This window comes from Magnolia sinica, chromosome 12 (assembly GCF_029962835.1).
Source record: "Magnolia sinica isolate HGM2019 chromosome 12, MsV1, whole genome shotgun sequence".
Classification (NCBI taxonomy): Eukaryota; Viridiplantae; Streptophyta; class Magnoliopsida; order Magnoliales; family Magnoliaceae; genus Magnolia; species Magnolia sinica.
In genome coordinates, this window is record NC_080584.1 from 67130161 (window position 1) to 67150186 (window position 20026).

General features: G+C 42.4%; 1 pseudogene; it reads left to right on the forward strand.

Moving 5' to 3' along the window:
• The first annotated feature begins 1960 nt into the window (after window positions 1-1960).
• Window positions 1961-19362, forward strand: LOC131220192 (cysteine-rich receptor-like protein kinase 15; annotated as a pseudogene).
• Window positions 19363-20026: the final 664 nt, after the last annotated feature.

Genomic DNA, 20026 nt, shown 5'->3' on the forward strand with positions numbered 1-20026 from the left:
GGAGAGTGGCAGCTAGATTGAGAGAGGGAGAAGGAGACAGCGAGGGAGCACGAGAGAGCGAGAGGGAGAGAGGGTTTTTTTTTTTTGGCTTTTGGAGCGAGAGGGAGAGGGAGGGTTTAGGCGGCCGAATCATGTGAATCCAAAATTTCCATGACCGCCTAAAGGGTTTCAATGACAGGCGTTCAATCCTCCACTGCTTTATACAGTGTGGTCCACTTGATTTTTTGATTTGTCTTATTTTTTGTCTCAAGCATTACGACGAGGTCGCCAAGTTGACAGACGATTTGGATATAGCTCATAAGTCATGATGGGACCCACAGAACTTGGTGACGTCAACACACCAAATCACGAGGTGTGTACGATAGCAGCCAATCCGCTTCCAAGCCAATGCTTGGGATATTATTTTGGACGTTGAACTCAGGGGCTTTGTGGGGGCCACCATGATGGATGTGTCTTATCCACGTAGTCCATTCATTTAGGCAACCATGAATAGGATATGAAACCAAAAATGAGGCAGATTGAAGGCCCAAGTCAACCACACCACTCCAAAATAACTTTCAACAATATGCACATAATTTTCCGTGTTTACAATTGTGTGGTCCACTTGAGGCTTCAATATGCCTCCTTTTTTGGGCTCATACCCTCAAATACGATATCAAAAAAGATGGACGGCTTAGAAAAAACAAATACATTACAATGGGCCCCACAAAGACCCTTATGAAACCGTCAACTTATAAAAGTCCAACAGTGGGTCGTAGTCTATAGCTACGGATTAAATCCGTAGCTATATAGCTCATTTTTTTGGTAGTGCCCATTTTGATTTGGTAGACTTTTTCCTGGATAATCTTCATAATAAAAATTTCTATCATTGTTTTCTTCTAGGAACAAGAAAGAGACATCTCATTTTGGATCAAATTTGCACCCAATCTTTATGTATAAGTATGATGAGCGGTGCAAATAATAGAATCATACCTCTTTTCTTGAAGTATAATACTTGCTTAACTAAATGGTCGGAAAAAACATGTAAAGACTCGAGGATGTAGGGGTGTCAATGGGCCAGGGCTGAACCTGCAAAATTAGAATTTTTAATAGAACCTAGTTCAAATCCTGGGCAAGACCAACCACAAGCCCGTCCGTCGACAGCCCTAATAGGATGGGGCGGTTTTGGTAAAAAAAATATTAATAATAATAAAAACCATTAATTCGATGGTTTATTCATGTGGGTCCTGTTTGACATCACATGCAGAAAGAACGGGAGGGGACACACATAGGCAAGACGTCCTCCATGGAAGCGGATTGGCTGGTGTACCAAACACCAGCAACTTACCTGGTGTGGGTAGGTGTCGTGCCAAGACTAGTGCTGATGGTCGAGAGATCCGAGTTGTAGGAACAGTTCAAAGGAGATCAGAGTTACATGGCCCCAAATTGATATATTTATTATATCTATACCTTTCATCCATTTTGCGAGATCCTTTCGGATTTTGATTCAAAAATGAGTAATTTCCAAGACTCAAGTGAACAACACCGCAAATAGCAGTGGGGACAATAATTCTCATAGTTAGAACATTTTGAGGCCCACCGTAATGTTTACTTTCCATCCAATGTATTCATAAGGTCATAAATACCTGGATGTAGAGAAAAAATAAATATCATATTGATCCAAAATTACCATGACCCCCAAAAGAGTTTCAATGGCAGGCGTTGAATCCTCCACTGCCTTTTAATTTGTGGTCCACCTGATTTTTGGATCCATCTTATTTTTCGGCTCAAACTTACGACAAGCTAAACGGTTTCCAAAGCACTCATGTATACCTCACGATGGGACTCACAGAAATTGGTGACGTCAACACACCAGCCACATTGGTGGTGTGTGGTACACCATCCAATCCGCTTCCTCGTCCATGCCAAATGAGTTTTGAAACCGAAGTTTCCCTGCACTCAGATTTCATACACTCTTCTCTCTCCATACAAACCAACAAATAAGAGATGCATAACTTCCAATCGAAGCCGTTGGATTTCCTCCTCCATCTAACTTACTTTCTTCTTCTACTCTTCCCTACCCTTTCTCATGCCCAATATCTCAATCGAATCTGTTCAAATAGAGCTAATTATACTGCTAACAGCCCCTTCGGAACTAATCTCAACCAGGTACTTTCCGTTCTAAGTTCCAACGCTCGCTTCTACACATACTTCTACGACAACAAGGGCGACGATCCTGCAATCGCCTATGGTCTCTACCTCTGCAGAGGGGACATCACTACTGACCTCTGCAGCACCTGCGTCAACCAGGCCAGTCAAGAAATCAAACAGAAGTGCGGCATGACAACAGATGCAGTCATATGGTATGATTACTGTACGTTGCGTTACTCAGACCGTAGATTCAGATCTGTATACGATCCCACATATAATTCTATAGATGTGTTTTTATCGAATGTGGCGGATGCATCGGACCCTCAGCAGTTTAAATCGACACTGAACCGTTTGATGAAGAATATTTCTTCTGTGGCTGCGTTCGATCCTTTGGTTCGGAAGTTTGCAACTGGAGAAGCTAATTCTACGATCAATCAGACAATATATGGACTTGTGCAGTGCACCCAGGATTTAACTAATGACGACTGCAACGCGTGCTTGCAAGATGCTATTTCTAAGATTCCGAAGTGCTGTGATGGAAAGATAGGGGGCCGAGTTCTCGGTGCAAATTGTGTTTTGAGGTTCGAGATCGCCCGCTTTTTTGCGTCTCCAGCTGCGGTTGCACCAGCCGCTCCATCACCTCCAACTACTACTGTTGGTAAGCATCGTTTCTAAGAATTTCATTAGTCTCACTTATAAGAAAATAGAACAGCTAGCGTTTAGGGTTCAGGGCATGTCATTCCAGGATCGGCCGAGTCAAGCTGATATGGCCACACATGCATTGAAACCGATCATCTGTTAACCATTGATTCGAAAGGTAGCCTGCCTCATGAGCATGACCATCCAGGTTTTGCAACCTTGGTTAAAAATCCACTATTTCCGTGGGGCCACACCGATACATCGAGTCAGGCCATCTGGTATCCATTGATTTCAATGGAGGCAGCCCACCTTTTCTATGATATATAATTTTTATGTAAGTGACATATTTGGAAGAAAGAAAGCATTGTCAATGTCCATATAGGCCGGAAAAAAACAAAATAAGAGTTTTAGTCTTCCAGTAGCGTATGTTTTGATCTATCATTAATTTAAAAAAAAATTTATTTTATTTTTTTTTAAAAGAAAAGGAAGCCGATTGGTTGGTGGCTGGTGTACCATACACCACCGGCCTGGATGGTGTGGGTACATGTGCAAGAAGACGAGGGCTTACACGACTCACGCTTAGAGCTGCACGAACAGTTCAAATGAGATCAAAGTTATATGGCTCCAAAATATTATATTTTTAATATCGCCCATTAATTCACCGAAGAGATCATGAGCCCAAAAATGACTCATATACAAAGCTTAAGTGGACTACGCCACCGTTGTCCCACAACGATTCTTACCATTAAAACATTTGTAGGACCCACGGTACCATTTATTTTCATCCAATCTATTCATAATGTCATACATACCTGTATGAAAAAGAAAAACAAATATCATATTCATCTAAAACTTCTGTGATCATAAAATAATTTCAATGGTAGGCGTTCAATCCTCTACTACTCTTTGCAGTTTCGTCCACTTGATATTTGTATGTCTTATTTGTCAACTGAAGCTTTAAGACGAGCCCATCAAGAGGAGGTTTGAATATAACATATCTCGCTAGAGCTGGCAAATCCTGCCTCGATCCGGGTGTCTGTGTTTCGCTCATTCCTTTCGTCCATTTTTAAAGTTCATGTCATGCCTTGGTACTAAAATTGAGAGGAATATAGATCTCAGGTGGACCACACCACATGAAAACAATAGCGGTTGGGTATCCACCGTTAAAATCCTCCTAAGGCCTATTATACTGTTTATTTGACATCTAAGGCTTGCTATACTGTTTATTTGACATCCAATCCGTTGATTAGGTCATACAGTCTTAGAGGAAGAGAAAAAACAAAGATCAGCTTGATCCAAAACTTTTATGGCCCTCAAAATGTTTTTAATGGTCGACTCTCATTCAACATTGTTTCTTGTAATGTGGTCCACTTGAGAATTGGATATACCTCATTTTTACATTCATCTTATAAAATTATCTGTAAAAATATATGGACGGCATGGATGAAACACATACGTCATGGTGGGGCCCACATAGCACCGACCATGTCAGTCAGTCGGTTTCCCTCTCTATGCGTTGGCGTGATGTCAATTTGACATCCAGGCTCCAGCTGCTAGCCTATATAGATACGTGTCGTGAGAAGATGACGGACGCGGATTTCCTGCGAAAGACTTTCGCAAGAAGTTCCTGCGCTAGGAACCTAGGTGGGACCCATTGTGATTTTTGTTAGAAATCCCCCCCTTCCATCCGTTTTTTGAGTTCATATCAGGACATGATGCCAAAAATGAGCCATATCCAAAGGTCAAGTGGGTCGTATTAAAGGAAAATGTGGTTGGGTAAATTCTTACCGTTGAAACCTACCTAGGTTCGACAGTGATGTTTATCTGCCATTCATACCGTTAATAAATTCATCCCTACTAGGATGAACTGAAATCACAAATATTAGCATGATTTAAAACTTCTGTGGCCCACGAATATTTCAACCGTGGACGTTGAATTATCACATTTTCGGCCCACTTGAGATCTGGAAAGGGTTCATTTTTAGCATCATGCCTAAAATGAACTCACAAAACGTATGAACGGATAGGATTTCTCACAAACATTACAGTGGGCCCCACCTGGGTTCCCACGTAGGAACTTTCTGCGAAAGTCTTTCGGAGAAAATCCACGTCCGAAGACGACACTGACGCTCCTCGAGATTCGAGTTGTACGAAGGGTTCAAAGGATATCAAAGTTACATGGCCACCGTGATGTATTTATTATATCTACACCGTTCGTATATTTTTAGATATTATTATAGAGCATTATCCAAAAAATAAATAATATCCAAAGATCATATGGACCACACCACAAATAGTAGTAGGGAATGATTTTCACCGTTAAATAACTCGTGTGGTCCCCACGATAGTTAGATCTGTCTTATTTTTTGTCTCAAACCTTAAGACGAACTCGCCAAATGGACGGACGGTTTGGATATAACACATACCTTCGTGCTTATATAAAACAAGTGACGTGCTTATAATTCGGAAGTTATATATAATTGCAATTGACGTGCTTATGTGAAAAGGATGGCACAAATTGTAATACAAGCACCGATATAGTTTTACAGAGTTATATGGGGCCCACCTTGTTTTATATATTTTATCTAAGCCATTCATCCATTTTAACATAGCATTTTAGGCCTTGAGTAAAAAAATATAATATATTGAAGGTTGAAGTGGACCACACCATATGAAACAGTTGAATTAAATTTAAATGGTTCAAAACGTACTAAACCCGATCCGACTCGGTTTTCCTAATTGAGTTGGACTCGGTTCGGGTTAGGCCCACCATACATTGGATCAATTTGTGTCAGGTGACTCAAACTTGTTCCTAAATCAGATCGAGTTGGACAAAGCTGTAGATTTTTCAGATCAGATCGGATTATACCCATTCCGATCCAATCCCGTCCGATGCTCGCGATGGGAATCATGAAACATAGTGGGCGTTTTGATTATAACGCATACCTCGTGATGGGACTTACGAAACTTAGTGACGTCAACAAATCAGTAAGATTGCTGGCAGCTGGTACACCAGTAAATCCGCTTACCACCTCTCAGTACATGTCTAGATCGAAAGTGGATTGGCTGCTGTACCACACACTACTATTCTAGCTTGTGTGTTGTCGTCACCAAGTTGTTTGAGTCCCATCACGAGGTATGTGTTATATCACAACCTTCATTTCATTTTACAAGCTCATCCTATGGCTTGTACCAAAAAATATGACGGATCCAAATATCAGGTGGACCACACTGCAAAAAGCTATAAGATTCAATGTCTGCCATTGAAACCTATTGAGGTAACTGAAGTTTTGGATAAGTGTCGTATTTGTTTTTCCTCTTCATTCATATATTTGTGATCTTATGAACAGATTGGATAGAAAATAAACACTATAGTGGCCCTACTTATGTTTTAACAGCGAGAATCATTGTTCCAGTGCTATTTCTGGTGTGGTCCACCTAAATTTTAAATATGAATAGTTTTTGGAATTATGCACTAAAATGATCTCAGAAAAATGAATGAACGGTGTGGATATAATAAATACATCATTTTGAGGACGCGTAACTTTGATATCATTTGAACGACGCCTTCCCACAGCAGCCAGATCACTGGCGTGCGGTACACCAGCCAATCCGCTTCTGTCTGAATCGGGATTCTCGTTCTTCTACTGACATGGATCTCATCCGATCTTTTTTATTATTATTATTTTATATTAGCATTTTCAACCCGATAAACAGGTCAGTCTTAAGCGCGGATTAGGTACTACCCCGCATGTTCTGAGATGGGAAAGGCGGACGCTTCGAGGGGCCACCGAGGTGCCACCGTGATGTATGACTTTTATCTACACGGTCCATCCTTTTTCTTTTCTTTTTTTCATATCATTTTATATTATTACTGTTAAAATAATACAGGTCCAAGGCTCAAGTGGACCACACCACAAGAAGCACCGGTGCGCCCACCATTGACCATGTTATTTGCCATCCAACCTGTTGATACGGTCGTATCCACATGGATGAAGTGAAAACAAAAATATCATTTTGATCCAAAACTTCATTCCCTGATAACTTTTCAACGGTAGTAAATTAGTCCCCTTTGTGTAGTCCACCTGAAATTTGGTTCTTTCTTATTTCTGATCTCATCGTTTAAAATTATTTGGAAAACTGGATGGACGGTGTTGATGAAATCCATACATCTGTCCCGAGCTCGGAACAGGCGGGGGTAGTACTTAATCTGCGTCCATCAGTTCTTGCCTACGTGTCGCATGCTGGCACTTGTGCCTGCGTGATTTTACAAATCGGTTGTGGTGTTCGCAAACCCCTTGTTTCGTGTCTTCTTCATGATGCGACGTCACAGTTAGACAAGTTCAAAGTTCCAACCTGAAAGAAACCCAGTTGCTAATTACAATTCTTGTCTTTGAAGTTTTAAATTTTGATTGAGACCGTTCATCCAACGACTTGTGGATCATGGTGGGACCTATCTTGGATCCAGTCGTTCCACAAATCAGGTCAGTCGCATAATTATGGAAGGTTTTGCAGTGTGTGCCGAATAACTTTACCCAGCTGATTCTATGTTTTGATGCCATGTTAAAACAATCAGGGCCGCCCACAGATGAGATCGACCGCATTGTTCAAAACAAAAAACTAAAAATGAACGGCTATTATCAACATATACATGTAGACCGCCTGATGAGTGCAGCAACTTGATTTCTGCTTCAGATAATCATCATGGTGGGGCCCATATTTTGCATGGTCACATGAGCTGGGTCGAATCCAAAGTACACATGCTATGCGTTGTAGGTGAACATGCATTACCGTGTAGAATGTATGAGAATATTATATTAATTCTTGCGCATTGCGATGGAAATGAGAAATGGTTTGCTCTTGCTACATATAACAACAGGAAGCGATCAACGACTGTGATAATTGATACTGTAGCAGCGGTTTCAGGGTTGGCTCTCATCGGGTCTTGTATCTACTTCTATCTTCGGTCGAGTAAGAGATTACACAAAGGTAAACAACAAAATCCCATTAAACTGGAGCGCGACTGGGCTGCAAGGATGTGGGGGTGAGACTCTAACCGTAGGGACCACCTCGAAGTATTCATTGTATATCCACGCCGTTCATCTGTTTTTCCAGCTTATTTTAAGCTATGGTCCCAAAACGGAAGCAAATAAAAATTTCACGTGGACCACACCACAAGAAACAGTGGTTATTGACCATTAAAAAACTATTATTGGCCACGAAAGTTTTGGATCAAACTGATATTTGATTTTTTCTTTCATTGAGATCTTTTTGACCTTATCAAGCGGTTGGATGGTCAGTAAACACATTACAGTGGACACTAGTAAGTTTTTAAATGTGGGCGTTCAATGATCGGTGTTTCCTGCAACGTTGCCCACCTGAAATTTGTATCTGCTTCATTTTAGAGACCAAATCCTAAAATAAACTGAAAAAATGATGAACGGCATGGATATACAATCAATGTGGGCCCACGGTCAGTGTCTCACCCACATCACTGGTTACGGGCGGCGAGCAAGTCGCGCTCAATAAAGCAATCTCTCCCAAGTCCCAATGTTGGATTTGCTGCGAAAGCCCGGAACTAGACTTAGGTGGGGAGACCGTGATGTTTGTGAGAAATTCACCCGTCCATCCATTTTTTGATCTCATTTTAGGACTTGGAACCAAAAATGACCCCGATTCATTACTCAAGTGGGTAAAAACGTGAGTATTCAACGTCCACAGTTGAAAAATTAGTGGGGCCACAGAAGCTTTGAATCAGGCTAATATTTGTTTTTTCAGTTCATCTCATTGGGAATGACGTTACGAACGGTACGGATGGCATGTAAACATCACTTTCGACCACAGGGAGGTTTCAATGGTAGGAATTTCCCTGCCCACCTTTTCCTTTAGTGCGGCCCACTTGAGTATTCGGGTTATTTTTGGTTCCATGTCCTACTCTCAAAAAATGGATGGATGGGGTAGATTTCCAACAAACATCACGGTGGCCCACCTAGGTTTCCAGCACAGGAACTTTAGAGGAAATCAGTGTCCCAATGTTGGAAGATATCCAATCTCCATCCCTGGCCACGGTGTTGTGTACTGTACACGTGGCAGATGTGGATGATGATCAGAACAGTGCATCCCCTGGGATTCCTATATTTGTTGGGCCCCAACCAAAGTTACCAAGATTAGATCATCAAAATAATCTAATCAATGAACTCTCTCTCGCTGAAAATTAGCCATTTCCGGCTTGCCTAAAGTATTTCAATCCTACAAACAGTGTAATACTTGTATCTGGCCTGCCTGATACTACCTATATTAAATGAACGGTTCTGATCTCGTCCATGCGTGCCACGTGAATGTTGGGCGATGACGTTCTGCACATGCGCTTACATCATCATTGGCCGTTTAATTATGGCCCACCCAGCTGAAATATCAGCTGGCACAGGCCGTCCCTATGCCAGGTCCTACTGACATGGCCAACTTGATGTAGAGCAGGTCGCGGACAGTTACATGGCCAAGATGGATCAGAAAAGGCCCGGTCGACGACAGAAGTGATCCGGACCATCGAACCTTAAATCGGGCGTATCTTGCAATCCGGAATGAGTTATCTGACGTAAAATATATGATTTTGGGGTAGAACGAGCTACTGAAGCCAACCAACCCCGCTACGCCAGGTTGCGCAGCCCGGAATTGCGAAAAACCCCTGGATCGATGGTCGTTTCCCCGTTTTAATTTCGCTTTTACTATAAATAGTAAGTTTTAGTTTGATTATAACTCTTCATCCGTCGGGCTTTAGGAGTTGCGCCCAACATGAAAAGAGCTTAGAATAATTAGGAGAACGGTTTGGTGAAGCCAAATAGGATACTTACTATTTTTGGCCGAAAACCTTGCGCACTAGTAGACATCACGACCGTCTATAAATAGTAAGTTTACTATTTATAGTACGTCGCGGATTCTAAGAGTTTGAGTTGTAGTTTGATTCTGATTTTTTCCCATTGCTTGGTACCCCTATTTAAAGGGTTGTGAACTCGTTTTTATTCATGAATTAATCAATTTTGAATTTATTAGAATTTATTTCTATTTTCTGCTTTCTTTCCTCGTGGATTCGAGAAGTCTCTGTGAGGAGTCCAGAGAAGCTCCGTGGATTCGGAGTAATTATCCCCATCACGTTCATCCCTGCGTCAATTGGTATCAAAGCGAGGATTTTCCTCGGGCCGATGGCAAACAACGAAGGTATGAATCAAAATCCTGTGGACGGTGATCCAGGGATTCGTTATCTTTCGGAAAGAATGGAAGCTTTCTACCGGCAGAGTCAGTTGACCATGCAAGGGCTGCAGGCAACTCTCGACCGTCTTGCGGATGCGCTACTTCCACCCCGAGCCCTAGGCGGTGCTCCACCACCCGTGGTGGCTCCACCACCCATGGTTGCTGTACGACACAATCCCGATTTTCGTCGAGCACTACCAGTGGCAAACCGCAGGGCTACACCAGATGATTCAAGTTCTAGCGACGAGGACCTTAATGAGGGTTTTGCGCGATGACCAATCTATGGAGGTGATCATCTAGATCGTGCTGAAAGAGACTATCGAGGTAAGGCTGAACTTCCTAGTTTTAACGGTTTATTACGTATAGAAGATTTTCTCGATTGGCTAGCCGAAGTAGAGAGATATTTTGATTATATGGACGTGCCAGATCATAAAAGGGTAAAATTGGTAGCGTTTAAATTAAAATCTGGTGCTTCTGCATGGTGGGAACAATTACAACTCTCACGAGCTCGCCAGAACAAGGCGCCTATCTCATCATGGCCACGGATGAGACGTCTTCTTCGATCTCGATTTCTCCCCAGTGATTATGAGCAGATATTATTCCAGCAATATCAAAATTGCAGGCAAGGAAATCGAACAGTCACAGATTACACTGAAGAATTCCAACGGCTGGCTACACGAAACGATCTGTCAGAATCTGAGTCACAGAAGGTGGCGCGATTTATAGGTGGGTTGCGACCGACAATTCAGGACCGAGTTCAGATGTACCCAGTCGGGACTGTGGATGAAGCAGTTCAATTGGCGGGTAGGGCAGAAACACAACTTGCAAGAGCTCCTGCTCGTCCATATCCTTCAACTCGACCTCCCATGACGGGTTCCACGCAGGATCCAGTGCTGCCACGAGGAAAAGACCCAGTACCTCAACTTCCTACAACCGCAAACCGTGATACGGGGAGCGGCTCATCCAGGCCTCAACGTACAGCACCTACAACAGCGAGTCCGAGTAGGATTCCAAATCCTTATGCTCGGCCAAGGTCGAACAATTGTTACCGCTGTGGCCAACCAGGCCACTTATCAAACACTTGTCCTCAACGTCCCGCAGCACACTTGACTATAAATGAAGGGGGCACTGAAGATGAGGCCGTAGAGGAAGACCATCGCTTTGATGAACATGAACAAATCACTGAAGAAATAGCAGGTGGCGATGAAATGACGGGCGAGGATCGTGGCGAATTTCTAGTTGTGAGGCGATTGCTGTATGCCCCACGAAAGGAATTACATCCACAACGACACAATATATTTCGTACTCGGTGCACCGTCAATGGAAAGGTCTGTGATGTGATCATAGACAGTGGTAGTAGCGAGAACATCGTTTCAAGAGTGATGGTGGACAAGTTGCGGTTACCAACGATGAAACATCCTTCCCCGTACTCAATTGGCTGGATAAAAAAGGTGAATGAAACCAAGGTAACTGAACAATGCACTATCTCATTTTCAATTGGCAAAAATTATAAAGATCAAATACTTTGTGACGTGGTCGATATGGAAGCTTGTCATATGTTACTCGGTCGACCCTGGCAGTCGGGATGCGACCCATCGGGGACGAGATAATGTTTACGTATTTGTCAAGGATAGTCGAAAAATAATCCTTGCCCCTATGGCACCAGAGAACCACCCTGAAGCCTCTAAAGTGGAGGGGAGTTCCCTCTTGACCATTCGGGATTTTATGGAAGAATCCAAGGAAACCGGCGAGGTATACGCTGTAGTGGTGAAAGGCGAGGAAGAAGAACCCTCAAACATCCCTCCAAGTTTAAGACTGTTGCTAAACGAATTCAAAGAAGTCTGGCCTGAGGATTTACCTGATGGATTGCCCCCCATGAGGGACATCCAACATCACATAGACCTCATCCCTGGGGCTAGCCTGCCCAATCGCCCTCATTATCGGATGAGTCCGAAGGAGTGTGAGATACTTCAGGGGCAAGTGGAGGAATTGATCCGTAAGGGTCTCTTGAGAGAGAGCATGAGCCCATGTGCCGTACCAGCATTATTAACGCCAAAAAAAGATGGAAGCTGGCGCATGTGTGTCGACAGCCGAGCAATCAACAAAATTACCATCAAATATCGGTTCCCAATACCACGGTTGGACGACATGCTCGATATGTTAGAAGGGGCCAAGGTGTTCTCTAAACTAGATCTAAGGAGCGGGTACCATCAGATTCGTATTCGACCCGGTGATGAGTGGAAAACGGCATTCAAGACCAAGGAAGGGTTGTATGAGTGGCTGGTCATGCCCTTCGGCCTATCGAACGCACCAAGTACTTTTATGCGTTTGATGAATCAAGTTCTAAAACCATTCATTGGCCGATTTGTGGTAGTATATTTTGATAACATATTGATATATAGCCAGGATGAGGCAGAGCACAAGAAACATCTCAGGCAGGTGCTACAGGTCCTACAACTTAACAAGTTGTACCTCAACTTGAAGAAGTGTAGTTTTTTAACTGACAGCCTATTGTTTTTAGGATTTGTTGTAACGTCCACAGGCATTCGTGTGGACGATGAAAAGGTGCGAGCTATTAGGGAATGGCCGATCCCGACAAACATTCATGAGGTGAGGAGTTTTCATGGGTTGGCGACTTTCTATCGTCGATTTGTGCGAGATTTTAGCACCATAGTCGCACCTATAACAGATTGCATGAAAAAAGGACCGTTCCAGTGGACCGATAAAGCTGATAAGAGCTTTCATGAGATCAAGCATCGTTTGTCTACAATACCGGTCTTGGTGCTCCCTAATTTCGACAAATTGTTTGAGGTTGAGTGTGACGCTTCATATGTCGGAATTGGAGGAGTATTATCACAGGAAGGCAGGCCGGTAGCCTTCTACAGCGAGAAGCTCAACGAAGCCCGAAAGAAGTGGTCGACTTATGAGCTTGAGTTGTACGCAATTGTTCAGGCACCGCGACATTGGCGACATTATCTCGATTCAAAGAGAGTTTGTTTTGTACATCGACCATCAAGCATTAAAGTTTATTAATAGTCGACTAACGTGAATCGTGTGTATGCTAGATGGGTTGTGTTTTTACAGAAATTCACGTTCGTTCAGCACAAGTCAGGGCAGCAGAACAAGGTGGTCGATGCACTTAGCCGTCGTGCATCACTACTAGTAACAATGAGCAACGAGGTAGTCGGCTTCACTGTCTCAAGGAGTTGTATGCCGAGGATGAGGACTTCAAAGATTCTTGGATGAAGTGTCAAGAAGGTCACCCGGTGACCTACATATGCGAGACGATTTTCTCTTCAAAGGGAATCGATTGTGCATCCCCCAAAGTTCTTCGAGGGAGCAGATTATTCAGGAGCTACATGGAGGTGGCCTTGGTGGACACCTGGGGCGAGACAAGACGCGAGCTCTTGTGGAAGAGCGGTATTACTGGCCGCAGTTAGTACGCGATGTGGGAAAAGCCGTACAACGTTGTCATGTTTGTCAGACCTCCAAGGGGCAATCTGAGAATACGGGCCTCTACACCCCGTTACCTGTGCCTAACGGCCCTTGGGAGGATTTATCAATGGACTTCGTACTTGGTCTCCCACGAACACAACGCGGCATGGATTCGGTGTTCGTGGTGGTAGATCGTTTCTCAAAGATGGCGCACTTTATCCCATGCAAGAAGACCCTCGATGCAACACATGTGGCGAATTTATTTTTCAGGGAGGTCATTCGGCTACACGGGGTCCCCAAGACCATTACTTCTGATCGTGACACGAAGTTCATTAGCCACTTTTGGCGGACTTTATGGAATCGATTCGATACACTACTTCAATTTAGTAGTGCTTACCACCCACAGACCGAGGCAGTTTCAAGTTGTGAATCGCACGTTGGGAAACCTCATTCGCCGTATTTCAGGAGAAAACCGAAGCAGGTGAGATTTGGCCTTGTCTCAAGCGAGTTTGCATTCAACAATATGGTGAACCGCTCGACAGGAGAATCCCTTTCAGATTATTTACGGACGAGTGCCTCGCCACACACTTGACTTGGTCCCTCCGCCCAAGCACCTGTGCACGAGCATTGCAAATGTAACATATGTGCGATAAGATCATGGGCATCCATGCGTAAGCGGACTAAGCTACATGCCTCGAACGAGAAGTACAAGGAACAAGCGGACAAGCATCGGCGACAAAAAGTGTTCGAGGTAGGTGACCGCGTTATGGTCCATTTGCGCAAAGAGAGATTTCCGACCGGGACGTACAACAAGTTGAAAAATAAGAAGATTGGACCGGTACCAATCATTCGAAAGATCAATGACAACGCTTATGTTGTTGATCTCCCAGATGACATGGCCATCTCACGGACTTTCAATGTCACGGACCTAACCGAGTATCATGAACCAGAGCATGACGAGAACTCGAGGACGAGTTCTTTTGAAGTGGAGGAGACTGATGTAGAGCAGGTCGCGGACAGTTACATGGCCAAGATGGATCAGAAAAGGCCCGGTCGACGACAGAAGTGATCCGGACCATCGAACCTTAAATCAGGCGTATCTTGCAATCCGGAATGAGTTATCTGACGTAAAATATATGATTTTGGGGTAGAACGAGCTACTGAAGCCAACCAACCCCGCTATGCCGGGTTGCGCAACCCGAAATTGTGAAAAACCCCTGGATCGATGGTCGTTTCCCCGTTTTAATTTTGCTTTTACTATAAATAGTAAGTTTTAGTTTGATTACAACTCTTCATCCGTCGGGCTTTAGGAGTTGCGCCCAACATGAAAAGAGCTTAGAATAATTAGGAGAACGGTTTGGTGAAGCCAAATAGGACACTTACTATTTTTGGCCGAAAACCTTGCGCACTAGTAGACATCACGACCGTCTATAAATAGTAAGTTTACTATTTATAGTAAGTCGCGGATTCTAAGAGTTTGAGTTGTAGTTTGATTCTGATTTCTTTCCCATTGCTTGGTACCCCTATTTAAAGGGTTGTGAACTCGTTTTTATTCATGAATTAATCAATTTTGAATTTATTAGAATTTATTTCTATTTTCTACTTTCTTTCCTCGTGGATTCGAGAAGTCTCTGTGAGGAGTCCAGAGAAGCTCCGTGGATTCGGAGTAATTATCCCCATCACGTTCATCCCTGCGTCACAACTTCATGCAAAATACTTAAGGCCATAACGGTAATGGCCATCCGTGAGGATTGAACATCCACCGTTGAAACATTCGTGGGGCATTGAAGTTTTGAATGAGGCTAATATTATTTTACTTTCTGTTCGTAGAAGTTGAATGACTTGATGGCATATAAATATCACCGAAGGCCCGGGAAGGTTTCAGCAGTAGAAGTCTCCTTACCCACCTTTTCCTTTAGTGCTTGGACAGGGTGGACTCCTCACATACATCACGGTGGGCCTCACTTAGCTTCTAGTGGCCGGCAATCCTCGTCCCTCTTTCATGTGCCAACTCACAAAGTCAGCTAAGGTCGTTTTGAATGAGGCTAATATTGTTCTATTTTCTGTTCATCGAAGTTGAATGACTTGATGGCATATAAATATCACTGAAGGCCCGAGGAGGTTTCAATGGTAGAAGTCTCCTTACCCACCTTTTCCTTTAGTGCTTGGACAGGGTGGACTCCTCACATACATCACGGTGGGCCTCACTTAACTTCTAGTGGCCGGTCCCTCTTTCATGTGCTAACTCACAAAGTCAGCTAAGGTCAAAGATCTACTTTATATAAGTTTACTAATTTTAGTAAATTATGTAATTGCCATTTTTCTTTCTACTTGGGGTTTTTAGCATACCGTGTTATCTCAAAGTCGTTTCTGAACATGTTTGGATTGATTTAGATATCTTTATTAATTTTTAGTAAGTTTTAGTATTTTGGAAGTATTTCACTTCGAGTGGAATTAAGAGTAGTGAAAGTCCTGCTTTTATAAGTCACATCAAGTACGTGGAAATAACAATTCATTCATTATTCTCAATAACAGTTTTACTTTAATTAAGTACTCTTTATAGATGTAAGGATTATCAAAGAGGAAGAAGGCAATCACCTTCTCCTCTCCTCTTCCATATGCACTTATTACGTTAGGGTGTAGTGTAGCTTGTTGGAGTTTGATCCTCTTCTTTTTTCTTCTTTTTTTCCCTTATGGGTTTCTTTCCATGTGGTCGTGTAATCGCTATGTGATAGGTGAGGCCCCGTTGTTTTGTGGAGCCTACCCGAAGTACATGGCTGCATATTTCCTTTTGGCAATAAAATACAGTTGGGCTGATTCCACCTGTTTTGTTTTTTGTTCTTTTGTTTTTTAAAGGCCAAGTGAAGGGCCATTAGAAATGTATCCACAGGTCCCATCGATTGGCCAAGTGATGGACTATCCAAAAGATGTACTAAAACATATTATAAACTTTCATGCAGGGGAAGAGAAAAGCAATCTAGGTCTGTTACACGGTTTGGGTTCTCCATTCGATCCAGAGTTCTTGCTTGGAGAAGATGAAGTGCATACTCAAGAACTACCTATGATTGACTTAGCTACAATACAAGCAGCTACAAATGACTTCTCAGAAGGAAATAAGCTTGGACAAGGTGGATTTGGCCCTGTCTACAAGCTAATGATACTTTCAACCTTGGAGTAATTGGAATAGTGTATTAAATACAATGCTAATGCCAAACATTGTACAGTACCTTATATATTTCATTTTGTTCAAATGAGGTCCATGGTTTAATGATCAAAACTATGATATTTTGTCCCCATTGTGGATGGAGTATCCACAGAACTGTTCAGTGAATCTCTAAAGAAAAAGGTTGACAATCAAACAGAAAAAGTCCCAATGGAGGTCTAGGATCTTCCAATATGGAGGATTTTGTGCATGTTCCTGTGCAAGTTCAATCATATCACTAATCCATGGCCCATTCATTGAAACCAAAAACCAATATATATGTTCTCTAAAATAGTAACTATTGCATGTGAATATTTTCAGGGTTTGCTCCCTGATGGGAAGGAAATAGCAGTTAAGAGGCTTTCAAGGAGTTCAGGGCAAGGTCTAGAGGAGTTAAAGAATGAAGTTACCTTGATTGCCAGACTACAACACATGAATCTAGTGAGGCTCTTATATTGTTGTATAGAGAAAGGAGAAAAGTTGCTTGTCTATGAATACATGCCCAACACTAGCCTTGATGTCTTCCTCTTTGGTATGGTCCGTTCTTCACTTGAGTTCTGTAAAATTCACAAACTCAAAAACACACAACATATGTGCCACGTTTTATTGCACTAATGAATTGAATCTCCAAAATTCAATTTAGTCAAATAGGAAATGACAAGAATTACCTAAAATTTGCGCCCCAAACAATGCATGCTACTGGTTCATAAGAGAAGTGGGAAGAAATTTGGAAATTTCTTAAGTCACATGAGCTGGTGGCTTTCCCAATTGCCACTCCTACACAAGGGTCATGTACACTGGTTGGAGCCAATTATTCCACGGTATCCAAGTAGATGGAATACCGCAAACACCCGTACCAAACGATGATCCCAACCACCACATATATGGATTTTAGCCCCACGGATCGCTAGTAGTTTCTATTATCCAGATACTTTCTTTTACATAGAACTAATGGTGTGACTTTTATTGACGCCGATCAGCATTCTTTAATGGGGACTGAGTCTGAACCGGATGTAGGTCCGTTGATCAGTTGCATGGGTTGGCCTTGGGCCAGACAATCTGCCCAACTAATAAACACACTGGGCTTAGGCTAATCCCAAACCGTTTTGTTACCACCCCAACTTCTCTCTTTCTTAGATATGCCAGAAATAGTTTATACCTTTCTCCTATTTTCTCTTGATGGCAGATCCAATCAAGCAGGTAAAATTAGACTGGGAAAGACGCCATACCATCATAGGTGGAGTTGCACGGGGTCTTCTTTATCTCCACGAGGACTCAAGACTGAGAATCATTCACAGGGATATGAAAGCTAGCAATGTTCTTCTGGACAATGAGATGAACCCAAAGATATATGACTTCGGAATGGCCAGGATTTTTGGAGGAAATCAAAGCGAGGTCAATACCAATAGAGTGGTTGGAACATAGTAAGTTCGCTTCCATATTTTACTTTAGAAATGCATGCCATATATATTACAATGAAAACCTTGCCAAGTTGCATGATAATCAGTCCATCCATGCATGTGTAGGGACATGCACTTTGTGGGCCCTAGGTGAGTGGCTGAGTGATTATTGTGAAAATAGGTGAGCTTCCTCACCCGGCTTAGAGTTCCTCTATTCAAGATAATGCTTGGACATTCTAGGCTATGCTTGGATGCACAACTAAATTTACTCATGAAAATTCAGTTTAGTCAAGAACAAAAGACAAAGATTAATGATGTTACCTAGCATTCATAATGGATAATTAGTATTCAAATTACAATTTGCAATTTGGACCCAAAACCCAACATGAATTACAAAGTTCAGTATGGTTATTTCTACTTCACTAGATTAGTAATTGCAATTCAATTTAATAGTGCATCCAAACACAAAGTTAATGCTTCTAGTCTTTCATGATCATTTTATTTTTGCAATGGATACATGGTGCTAGAGTATGCAATGAGAGGGTTATTTTCTGTGAAGTCTGATGTGTATAGCTTTGGAGTTCTACTGCTAGAGATTGTACGCGGAAAAAGAAACACCAGTCTCAATTTCCCTGAACATGCTCAAAGTCTCCTGACTTATGTAGGTTTCTCTCTGGTTTTAATGAACTTTTTTTATTCCCCTTCCTTTGAGGTTTCTGATGACGGAGTAGTATTAAGATATAACACTCCAATGCAGACATGGAGATTATGGCGTGACGGAAGAGCTATGGAGATGGTTGATCCCTTTTTAGTGGAGAAATGTCTGAAAAATGAAGTGTTCAAATGGATCCACATTGGACTATTATGCGTTCAAGAAGATGCAGTAGATAGGCCCACCATGTCGACAATTGTTGTCATGCTGGGAAGTGAAAATGTGAATCTTCCGCAGCCTACACAACCAGGATTTTTCGTGGCGAGGGCAGTGGTTGGATCAGAAAAATCTTCTGCCAATGTTATAATCAGCTCTACCAATGAGATTACTATCTCTAGTACTGAAGCCAGGTGAGTGAGCCAACCCGGCACTTGACTTCGCGCTCTAACGGGTGATGGTTCAATCACAGCTTACAAAAAGTCTAATGTTTGCAGAGACACAATGTCCATATACATTTTCATTTCTAACTCGGGGCTTGATGAGCTTGTAGGATTCAGTAATTTCGTTTCTTGAAGCCAATGTGTTAGTTTTGAGTTTATTTTGTGTGTTAATGTGTATATGTACTTCCACCTTCCCTTGGCACACCATTTTATTTGTAATCGAGGTTTTCTTAATAAAAGAGATTAGGGAGTTATTCTCTCCCTGATAACAATTTTCTCCAAAACAGTATTGTATCAGAGCTAGGGTTATCATAACCCTAGTTCCTTCTTTTCCGCTCCTTTCCTCCTTTCTCTTTCTTTCTTTCTTCTCTTTTTCCTTCCTTTGCTTTGTTCTCTTTAATTGCTTTCTACTTTTTCTTCCTTCTCTTTCAACACCTCCAACCAGCACTGCCACCAGCTTAGCCGCTGCATCCAGCAGCAACATTGTCCAACATTTTCACATCAGACAGTAGCAGCTGGCCAGCACTGGTGCTTCTAGCAGCAGCACTAGCCAACAACACTGCATCAGACAATAGGGCCTACCAGCACCATTGCACCATGCAACAGTGCCGACTAGCACCACCACACCAAGGGCTGCAGTGCCTACCAAAGCCTCCACTCAGAGAATGAAACAGTCTAGAATCGTTTCATACCTATTATGTTGTAGAAAAATTACAGAATTTATAATTTATGTAAAATGATTAAACCGAAAATATCAAGAAAGGCTGAAGCATATATGATTACGTTGTCCTTAAAGCATTATTTGCCCCTTCTCACTTAGATTGATAATGTTGATAGGTTCCAGGAAAACAGCTTCTAGATACGAAGATCCTAGGTGTGA